Genomic DNA, 12,248 nt, shown 5'->3' on the forward strand with positions numbered 1-12,248 from the left:
AAAAATACTATGGTGGGGCGCTTGCTTTGATATGTTTTTTAAAGTAAATCTTCTTAGAATCTAATATAGACTCTCACTTAATACTGTCAAAATTTATTTGAGCATTCACATATAAATAAATCAATGAGACTGATATTTATTATTCTCAACTTTTTATACATTCTGCATTACATTCATTTAGAGCATATCCCTCCTTGAAAAAGAATAAATGAGAATAAAAAGGGAAATTAACCTATGTGCGTTAGTCGGAAGTAATGGAAGCAAATCGTGCATAAAGAGTTTAGGGTAAATCATCAAGATGCCCTAAGAGGACAAAGCCGTGTCGTGCAACCGTGAAATCTAGGCGGAATAGGGATGGACGAACCCACACTCCTAACGAGTTGTAAGAACCTGAGGATGACGAATCTCTCAAACACTGAGGCAAAACGATTAGAGCTTTCTCGAAAGGTGATTTCAACAAGAGAGAAGCATTGCTTGTTAAGAAGCTGCTAGAATGAAAACTCGCAAAGGGCGTTCTAGGAAAAAAAATAAAAATAAAATAAAAATAAAAATAAAAAAACACTGTCTGTTCGAGCTGAAAATTGAGAGACAGCTTGAACGTTCCTCTCGAGATTTCATAGAAAGCTCTATCATCGCTTCTACCTCTTCCTACATCTCAGGAAAGATATGGGTTGAGAAAACCTTCATGAGAGAAGAAGCCGAAGGCCCTCCCTCTACACAAAATCTTCTGAAGCGCCACATCCAAGCGAGTGAAGGACTAGCTCTACAGTTAGATGACCTAAGCCTCTCTAAGGGGCAACCTCCTTCTTTTCCTTTGTGTACGAATCACGAACTTGGGGCATGCCCGGGCCCTCAAGCTACATTAAATGGGCACGTGTAAATTGACAATTATATTTTAATGCCATACACTTTTCTACTTCATTTCTCTTCTCCCTTTTATCTACTCTAAGCCTCGTCATCAAACCTTAAATGAACAAGTACATTTGAAATAAGGACGTCGTCAGAAACAATGGCTTAATACGCAATAAAAAAACACATAAAGATCAATCGAATTGGGCATGACTTGTGGATAAAAATTCAAATGAAATCAGTGCAAGGGGCATCCCCCTTTAATGAATGAATGAAAGATGATCACAAATGCTGCAAAGACAAAAGCCTGGCAGGAAACCCACTAAGGGGGCTGCGCAAAAATTAGGGCAAGGTCCGCTAGGAGACTCACAAACAAAAAGGGTAGCCTAGGCAAAAGTAAGGATCAAAAGAAAATGTCCGCTAGGGAACACATCTCAAGTAACCTAGGCAAAAGTTAGGACAAAGTAGCATCCCGAGCTGAAAACTGAAAGGCGGCTCGAGAAGATTATTTAATCAATATGCAATCCCAAGTCATCGCTTAACTTTGAAGGAAATAATAAGCTAACGCAGAAAATGATTTCCTCACTTTGAATGTGCTTGTTCATCAGCCTAAACCACTAGCCTACCTCGGCCAACCATTCTTCTATAAACCATTTTTGAAAAAAATCCTTTCTACCAAAACTTTTACAAAAAATATATATATATATATCCTCTTCCTCTCTTTCCTCTTGACCTATATGGCATTAAGATAAATTTGAGAGATACACGGAGTATGCACAGTGAAAACTCACAAGGAGAAGATGGAAGTGTCCTAGAACAGAGTCTAGGTACACCTAATCTAAGAGCTAACATATCATATTCGGTACAAGCAAGAGGGCAGAACTACACAAACCTCAGGTTCAAGAAGCAACACTGAATTCGACAGGGCTAAAGGCTAACAGTCCATGTCATTGATCAATGCGCATAAATTAATTTCTTGAAAGTAAAAATAAATTTGCATTTTAAGCATTAGCATAGAAGCATCACTGCATAACATGCATATTGTAGACCCCTAAAATTGTCCGGGTCGGAAATAAAGCTTGAAGACTCTCGAAGACTGAAGGATAATCAGCCAGAAGGACTCCTCGAAGGCCCTAGGAGGGTTCTCTGTAGGTCTAGAGGTCTTAGAATAGCTCAAAATAAAGAAGTGGAGGGAAAAAGCCCAATACGGCCGTACTGAACTTAATACGGCCGTATTGAAGCTTCAATACGGCCGTACTGAAGTCAGTACGACCGTATTGACACTTCAATACAACCGCAGCGAACTCAATACGGGCGTATTGAAATTTCTGAACTTCAATACGACCGTATTGAACTTCAATACGACCGTATTGAAGTTCAAAAATTTCAATACGGCCGTATTGCCCCTGTAGGCCGTATTGCGCCTATTCCCTATAAATATGACGTCAATTGGACGTCATTCCACACTTTTTCACTCAGTTTTGACTCCCTCCTTGAGTATTCTGGGGTTTTTGAGCAGTGTTCTGCCCTAGAAATCTCTCTGGGAGTCGATCCGACTAAGTTCTGGAATTCTGAGCACTTAGCTTGGAGATTCGAACCTAGTCGAAGGGAAATCCTCCGGATTTCCATAGTCAAAAGTTTTTAGGAAGGAGCGAGCGAGCTTGTAGAGCGAGGGAACGCCAAAAAGCTTCCCAGTTTTACTCAATATATAAAAGCACGCTTCAAGAGGTTTCTTCTTAAATCCTTCCTTTTACTGCTTTCTGTGTGCATATTTAAACTGTCATCATGTAGATAGTTAATATATAATCGCTTATAATAAATAGGGGTAATTTAGTAATTTTACACTGTTATTTTAGAAAATAATCTGTCATAGGGAACCCGAAAGGGGCGCTGTGGGGTGCTAACACCTTCCCCACGCGTAACCGACTCCCTTACCCAACTCTGGTTGTAATGGCCAAAGTTGATTTATAAAATCAATTGCCTTATCCCTTTTTCCAATGTTTTGAGTAAAACATTGGTGGCGACTCCACGAACCCTCCTTTTGCGAAAACCACTAATCCATGGAGGGTCCCGCTTGGGATTAATATGGATTGGTGAGCCTTTTAATAAAATTGCTCGTTTGACGAGGTCTCAGTTTGAGAATAAGTCATTCTAGCAATCCACATTTTTCAAACAAATAAACGAGTCCAACCATCCTTCGCGAATGCCGAAAGCCCGTTTCGGGCCGGTGGCGACAGATGGCGACTCCACTGGGGAAGCTTCGAGAGTCAGTCCCATTTAGTGACAGATTATTTTTAACAAATAATAGTTAAAATTACTTCATTACCCCTTGCTTGTATGATAACATGCTTTATATATTTGGCTTTAAATAACTGTTGTTTGTTTAAATTTCCGCAATTGTTTGAAATAAAAATTGCACACAAACCTTTGCACACAACAGTTCCCTCTATACCCGGGGGCATGAGTGATTAACCATAGGGAGTGGATGTTAGTACGGCCGGTTGTCGAATGGGTCTATAGGTGCCCGTAGACCGTTGTCGGAAAGCATCACTCAAGGTGATAACCATGAACTTAAGTCCGACGGTGCGTTGGAACTTTCCATCGACCTACGACGAGAGGAATTGGGTCCCTATAATGGGGGCACCTTGGGGGCCTTTGACCAAGTGAGAACAGTTAGATCCTCCTTGAATATGCACTTTTCTGCAGGAGACCCCTACCTCGTAATTTGCTCGTGACTGTTCGTGGATGAGTGAATTGTTTGTGCATTGATTATGTGAAATTGTTTGAGCATACATTGCATTTCTTTAAACATACAACATTCCTATTCTTTTAAAATAAAAATAAATAGGAATAAGAATCTTCCATTATACGGTGTTAACATCTACCTTCATCACATTCATATAGGTAGTTTCCCTTTTCACCCAAAAAATACAAAATATATAAAATAAAAAATACCCAAAAAAAGGAAAAAAGGGTTATTTATCCAAACCAAGCAATATCATGCATCATCTTAGGGACATCCTAAAAAAATGATAATGCTTAGTTGAATAAACACAATGCATGCATATTCAACGTCATCATCTCATATCATGCATATAGATCATGGAGGGATCTAGGAGTCATTCATTTCATACATCCCTCCTAGTAATTCATTAATAAAACATTAATAAAAAGAAAGAAATAATCGATGCGTATGTTCAAAGAATGGATCGCACGCCGTTCGTCATCAAGTGTAAGCCAACAACCGCGCCAAGTAAGCGCACATCAACTCCGTTGTTGGTAATCAAGACGAATAAAGGGGAAGGTCCGACACCATTAAGGATCACCGCTCCAAGACCTTTCCCCTACGAATCAAATAAGGCTGTGCCGTGGATATACGACATCCACTCTTCTGCCGACAGCGATATCTCCAACATCGCTGGACTTGGGGGCATGACTAGGGGTGGCAGGATCTACACTCCCAAAGATCTTCATGATAAAACCCCCAAGAATAAAGAAAAAGAAGAAAAGAAAACCGAGGAAAAAGAATCTGAGGAGGAGACAGACGAGCTGTTAAAGTATATCCGATAGAGCGAGTACTCCATCGAGGATCAACTTCATAAGACGCCAGCAAAGATTACGCTGTAGTCGTTGATCCTAAGTTCCAAACCGCATCGGCAAGCTCTGTCGAAAGTCTTGAACAAGGCATACGTGTCGCACATTATCTCCCAAGACGAGTTTTAGGGGGTTGTTAGTCACATCAAGGCTAATGATCACCTCACCTTCATCGATGAAGAAATCCCCGCCGAGGGATCAAACCACAACAAGCCCTTGCACATCTCTACAAAGTGCAAGGAGTAGCACATCGTTAAAGTCTTGGTAGGTAATGGATCTTCCTTAAAAGTGATGCCAAAAAGAACGCTCAAGCAATTGGCAATCAAGGGAGTCCAAACGCGCCCGAGCAACACGATCGTTCGAGCTTTCGACGGTTCTAAAAGAGAAGTAGTGGGAGAAATCAATCTTCCAATCCAAATTGGACCCACTATCTTCAACGTCGAATTTCAAGTGATGGATATCACTCCCGCATACAGCTGTCTCCTCGGCCGACCTTGGATTCATGATGCGAAAGCTATTCCTTCTACGCTCCACCAGAAAGTCAAGTTCATAGTGGGTGACAAACTGGTGACCGAACAAGCTAAAGATGACATACTCATCAGCAAGCCATCCAACATACTTTATGTGGATGCAGCAGAGGAAGCTTTAGAAACCGCCTTCCAAGCATTGGAAATCGCCAATGTCGAAACGTTTCCCCGAGAAATGAAGAAGGTAGCTTCCATGCTCACCAAGAACTGATACTTGCCAGGACAAGGATTAGGCAAGGACTCCCAAGGAATCCCGGAGCTACCCATTATCAAGGACAATCCGGGGAAACAAGGGTTAGGATACAACCCTTATAAAGATCAAAGAACGAAGAGGAATCAAGATCCTTCTCGACGTTCTTTAAGCCAGATCTTTAGGAAGGCCGGTTCACAAGCGTCAAGGCCGGTCGTCGTCGTCAAAATGTTTTTCTCCTTCTAATAGGGATGTGTAAATTCAGTGACTATTAGAGATCACTCCTCGGGGACAGCCCGACCCCCGAGCCTCGATAGGGCACATGTTTCCGCTGCGATTATAATAAAATCATTCTTCATTAATTCTTTATTGCTTCTTTTCTCGCTTGCAATAAAATTCTAGACCACATTATTTTAACCCTGTTTGAATAAACATGAATGAGGTTAAAATCATCTTAATAATAATAAACCCACATCATTTTTATGTGGAAGTGTGTGTGTCAACTTGGAGCACCTTTTCTTGGCCTCAATAAGTGCCATCATGGATAAAAGAAATCCTAAAGACAAAAAGCTCGGCAGGAAACCCAAAAAGGGGGCTGCACAAAAATAAGAGCAAAAGACCCGCTAGGAATCCCACAAAAGGGTGACCTAGGCAAAAATTAGGGTTACAAAATAATGAACAAAAACAAAAGCCCGCTAAGACATCACAAATGGGTGTTTTAGGCAAAAGTTAGGGCCGTCAAAAAAAAAAACAGAAAAACAAAATAAATCCATGATGGTACCATCAATTGAATTCAACAAGGAGCTCAAGAAAAGCTATCCAAGTTGTCAAAGCACAATCATTAATAACAAAGATGTGCTTAACCTCATAAGTGTTTAATCGAACAAGCCTAAACACATAAGCCTACCATGGCCAGCCATTCTTACAAAAACCATTTTTCAAAAATAAAATAATCCCCTCTAAAACACAAACTTTTGAAAAAATATCATTTCCTTCTTTTCTCTCTTGTCCCAACGATTTTTGAATAATCTAGTGGAAACATGGAGATATAGTGGTCAATAGGAGGGTTGACACATCTTCTAAAGAAAGGAAAGGATCATTTGGTTGATGACACCAAATCTCAAAAATCAAATATGCATCATTCCTCGGTAACAGAAATCGGCAGAGCACAGTCCGTCTGGAGGAATGGCAAAATCCAAACACAAAAACGCATCGGTTAATTCTTTTGAAAAAAGAATCAAATAGAATTAGGTGCATCATACTGCATACATACATACAGATGATAGGTGTACTGGAAGATCACTTATTCTCTGTTTATTGAAAAAAAAATAATAATAAGTAATATAAATTTCAGAAAAAACAATGCGCCTGTACCATGTTCAGTACACCCGTACTAAAATCAGGGTTATGAACAAAATTTCAATTCAATACGGGCATACTGAAATGAATAACGGCCGTATTGGTAATAACAGAAATCCTCCCTCACATCAATGACAAAATTCTTCCAAGAAGAAGAGGATAGGGGAAGCCATTCATTTTTTCCAAAAAATAAAATAAATTAAACTTGCATTTTGTGCATCGCGCACAATTAATTGCACATTCAAAGACCTCATCATGAGGCAATTGCATAAAAAAAGAAAAAATAGAAAAAATTGCTTGCGTATGACAGCAGCAAACAAAATGCAAAGATTCAGAAAATCAACAGCGTCATACAGAATAACTGAGCCTGGAGAGGCTTGCCGAAAAAATACTCTCAGAATAACTGAGCCTGGAGAGGCTCGCCGAAATAATACTCTCTCAAAATAATTGAGCCTGGAGAGGCTCGCCGAAATAATACTCTCTCATAATAACTGAGACATTTCTGTACAGAAAAAGCCGAAAAACAACAGAAAAGGCAAAAATACAGAAAAAGCCAAAAAATGACAAAAAAGGCAAAAATACAGAAAAAGCCAAAAAATGACAAAAAAGGCAAACATACAGAAAAAGTCAAAAGTCGATAAAAAAGACAAAGATTTCACATCTTTCAGAATAAGGCCTGGAGAGGCTTGCTGAAATAATACTCTCAAAATAACTGAGCCTGGAGAGGCTTGCTGAAATAATACTCTTTCAGAATAATTGAGCCTGGAGAGGCTTGCAGAAATAATACTTCCTCAAAATAACTAAAGCCTGGAGAGGCTTGCAGAAATAATACTCCCCCAACTGTATAGAATAATTGAGCCTGGAGAGGCTTGCTGAAATAATACTCTCATCAAAAATAACTGAGCCTGGAGAGGCTTGCCGAAACAATACTCATTCAGAATAATTGAGCCTGGAGAGGCTCGCCAAAATAATACTCCACATCAAAGAATAATTGAGCCTGGAGAGGCTCACAGAAATAATACTCCCCAGAGGAAACCTCAACTCACGCTCTTGGACTCAAAATCCCCAGCAAGAGCTATCAAGCAAGATCGTCAAAATCCCTAATGGAAACACGATCGCCCAAGAAGAATATCTAAGTCAAAGGACTTTAAAACTTCCTCAGTGAAGATAGCTCTCTAACTCAGGCGTTGAGTGAGGCTAAGCCTGCAGAGGCTTCCTAAATAATACTCTGGGATACATAAGGTCCCCAAAATCCCCAGTCGCCTACTCAAGAGGCATCCCTGCAGAAGGAGAAAAAAATAAAAAAAATCAATAATCATTCCCCAAGTGGAATCTGGCTCTCAGCCAATCATTGAACGTCAAGCTGATACGCCTAACAGAAGAGGCTAATCAAAATCAACGACAAAATCCCCCAGTGGATAACAGCCTACACAGAGGCAGCAAAATCAGAAAACCAAAAGAGACACCCGAACAAGGATAACCGGGATACTCCACCAACGTCGAAAGAACGTCAGCCAATCATAAGGCACCGCTCACATCAGAAAGAGCATCTTTGTGTCTATACCCCAAGGAGTCAGAAATTCCTCAAGGGTACCAACAATGCAATGCAAGTTGGGACACAAGAACCTATGAGTAACTGCACATCCCCTAGACGGATCCCTGCGTTATCCAGCCCCTAGTGGCACAAAATCAAAAAACAACCGTCGAAGCAGCATCGTGGACTGTGGAGACAAAATCATCACAAATCCCTGGAAAGGAGATATTCACGCTACCCCCGTCGTCACAAACACGGAGGTACGCAGCTTCCGGCTCGGGCAATGAGCGAAGCTATCTCTGGAAAAGGGGTACTCACCGCTCACCGTTATCACAAGGGTACTTAGTTTCCGGCTCAAACAAAGAGTAAAGCTAAGCCTGGAGAGACGGTACTTACAGCTTCCAGCTTGGGCAACAAGCAAAGCAAGGCCTGGAGAGGCAAAACTCACACTGCTCACCGCCGTCACAAAGGTGCTTGGTTTCCGGCTCGAACAAAGAGCGAGACTAGGCCTGGAGAGGCAAAACTCACACTGCTCACCGCCGTCACAAAGGTGCTTGGTTTCCGGCTCGAACAAAGAGCGAGACTAGGCCTGGAGAGGCGAAACTCACACTGCTACCGTCGTCACAAGGATACTTAGCTTCCGGCTCGAACAAAGAGTGAAGCTAAGCCTGGAGAGGCGGTACTCAACCATCAGCGTCATCAGAGGCGCGTTGATGTCCAACTTCCGGCTCGGGCGTCGAGTGAAGTTGACCTTGGAGAAGGTAAACTCAGCTACCGAGGATGTCAGAAGCGCCGAGGTATGCACCCACCTGGAGAGGCTACTCAACATTTTTCCACCGGAAGACGCTACAAGTCAGAAGGTCGGCACAATACCCGGACAATTGGGTCAACTCCTTTACTTGTCAGCCGATACACCAAAAGGCCGTCCGACTAAGTAAAGGGGGGGCAGCTGTAGACCCCTAAAATTGTCCGGGTCGGAAATAAAGCTTGAAGACTCTCGAAGACTGAAGGATAATCAGCCAGAAGGACTCCTCGAAGGCCCTAGGAGGGTTCTCTGTAGGTCTAGAGGTCTTAGAATAGCTCAAAATAAAGAAGTGGAGGGAAAAAGCCCAATACGGCCGTACTGAACTTAATACGGCCGTATTGAAGCTTCAATACGGCCGTACTGAAGTCAGTACGACCGTATTGACACTTCAATACAACCGCAGCGAACTCAATACGGGCGTATTGAAATTTCTGAACTTCAATACGACCGTATTGAACTTCAATACGACCGTATTGAAGTTCAAAAATTTCAATACGGCCGTATTGCCCCTGTAGGCCGTATTGCGCCTATTCCCTATAAATATGACGTCAATTGGACGTCATTCCACACTTTTTCACTCAGTTTTGACTCCCTCCTTGAGTATTCTGGGGTTTTTGAGCAGTGTTCTGCCCTAGAAATCTCTCTGGGAGTCGATCCGACTAAGTTCTGGAATTCTGAGCACTTAGCTTGGAGATTCGAACCTAGTCGAAGGGAAATCCTCCGGATTTCCATAGTCAAAAGTTTTTAGGAAGGAGCGAGCGAGCTTGTAGAGCGAGGGAACGCCAAAAAGCTTCCCAGTTTTACTCAATATATAAAAGCACGCTTCAAGAGGTTTCTTCTTAAATCCTTCCTTTTACTGCTTTCTGTGTGCATATTTAAACTGTCATCATGTAGATAGTTAATATATAATCGCTTATAATAAATAGGGGTAATTTAGTAATTTTACACTGTTATTTTAGAAAATAATCTGTCATAGGGAACCCGAAAGGGGCGCTGTGGGGTGCTAACACCTTCCCCACGCGTAACCGACTCCCTTACCCAACTCTGGTTGTAATGGCCAAAGTTGATTTATAAAATCAATTGCCTTATCCCTTTTTCCAATGTTTTGAGTAAAACATTGGTGGCGACTCCACGAACCCTCCTTTTGCGAAAACCACTAATCCATGGAGGGTCCCGCTTGGGATTAATATGGATTGGTGAGCCTTTTAATAAAATTGCTCGTTTGACGAGGTCTCAGTTTGAGAATAAGTCATTCTAGCAATCCACATTTTTCAAACAAATAAACGAGTCCAACCATCCTTCGCGAATGCCGAAAGCCCGTTTCGGGCCGGTGGCGACACATATGGCACAAGCGTGCACAAAAGGGTATAAGTTCATTTAAAAAAAAAAGAAATTTGAAAAAAATCCAATCCACTTCTGCTTTGCATGTTTTTTTTGCATTCTTGCATTCTTTGTGTGTGTCTATCCATCACTTGCTGGAGGAATCAAGAGGCCGAAGCATTCATAAAAGCTCAACAATCAAACAAGAAAGCCTATAAGCATGAAGAGGCCATCGCGCCCTACTCCTCAACCGAATGAAGGATGATCTAAGAGAATGCCAAGACCAGGAATGACTTCCTAACCAAAGCCAGGAGTGGCTTCCAAAATAACACTCATCAATAAAGATTCAACAAATAACATCATCATGTGATCCCTTCACCAATGATGACAACAAAAGATAAAAAAGAAACAGTAAAAGGCAAGCTTCATACATGTTGAAAAAAGTCGAAGCATTTATAAAAATAGCAGAAAAAGGAAAGCTTCGAACATAAAAGAGCCGAAGCTAAACAAAAATGAATTTCAAAAAAAATCTATCACAAGCAGCGCCTGGAGAGGCATCACAATACTCACGTGGTAGGGGCAACACTGGAATCCCCGCCAGCCATCCACTTCTCTGCCCACCAACACAGGGGCACAACAAACATCTCCTGCCCATCCACTTAGGGGCAATCTTTCATTCCACAACAATCAATGAATCAAAAGGACTCAGCATTTCGCCTGAAGAGGCATCACAATACTCACATGGCAGGGGCAACACCAGAATCTCTGTCAACCATCTACTCCTTTGCCCACCAACACAAGGGCACCACTTATTAACAATCCTCGTCAAGGGGCAATCACATCATCAACACCAGCAGACGGCCTGGAGAGGCTATGAAAATACTACGGCCTGGAGAGGCTATGAAAATACTACGGCCTGAAGAGGCTACGAAAATACTACGGCATGAAGAGGCTACAAAAATACTACGGCCTGAAGAGGCTACGAAAATACTACGGCCTGAAGAGGCTACGAAAATACTACGGCCTGAAGAGGCTACGAAAATACTACGGCCTGTAGAGGCTACGAAAATACTACGGCCTGTAGAGGCTACAAAAATACTACGGCCTGTAGAGGCTACGAAAATACTATGGCCTGAAGAGGCTACGAAAATACTACGGCCTGAAGAGGCTACGAAAATACTACCACAACAACGAGGGTACCGCCGAGTTCCTCGAAATTGAAACCGGGATGTCGCCGAGCTCCCACCATAGATTGGTTGAAGCCTTAAAATCAGCCAAGCTTGATCGAGAGCCGCCTTTGAGCCTCTCAAATCAGTGAATGACAATGAGGGTACCGCCGAGTTCTTCAAAGTCAAAATCGGGATTGCCATCGAGCTCCCACCTGTGGGCCGGCTGAAGCCCTAAATATCAGTCCAGCCTGGAGAGGCTGAGCTCATAATATACTCCCTCTTCAACAAGCAACAAATAAAGGCACACATTATCACAAGAGAAACAATGGAGCTTCTACTCGAAGACTGAAGATCAGGTGTACAGTTTATCAACCTTGAGTACGCAATCAATGCTCAACTGCTCTAAAGGGTGAGGATACGAGCAAATACACCTGTTCAAGGGAAGCAACGCAGAAGTACCAACACAGAGACGGGAAGAAGACCCGGACGAAATGTCTACGTCTTTACTTGCCTTTAGAAAAGCAACACAGCTATTCCAAAGGACAAGTAAAGAGGGGCAGCTGTAGACACCCAATTTCGTCCGGGGAGGCATACAAATAACAAGATAGGACATCAGAGGGCCCAAAGGCCCAAACCAATTTTTTAGTGGCCCGGAACGGGCCGTTCCAAAATCGGAACGACCGTTCCCAAGTCCGGAACGGGCCATTCTCAATCAGAACGGGCCGTTCTGGGCTTCTAAAAAGCCTATAAAAATATAGGTTGGAACGGGCCGTTCTAGACCAGAACGGGCCGTTCCGAACCAATCAAGGGGGCTTAAAATCTGTACCCTAGAACGGCCGTTCTGAAATCAGAACGGGCCGTTCTGGTTCCCTGGAACGGGCCGTTCTGGTTTCAGAACAGG

Source organism: Cajanus cajan, chromosome 11, assembly GCF_000230855.2.
Source record: "Cajanus cajan strain Asha chromosome 11, NIPB_CcT2T_4, whole genome shotgun sequence".
Lineage (NCBI taxonomy): Eukaryota > Viridiplantae > Streptophyta > Magnoliopsida > Fabales > Fabaceae > Cajanus > Cajanus cajan.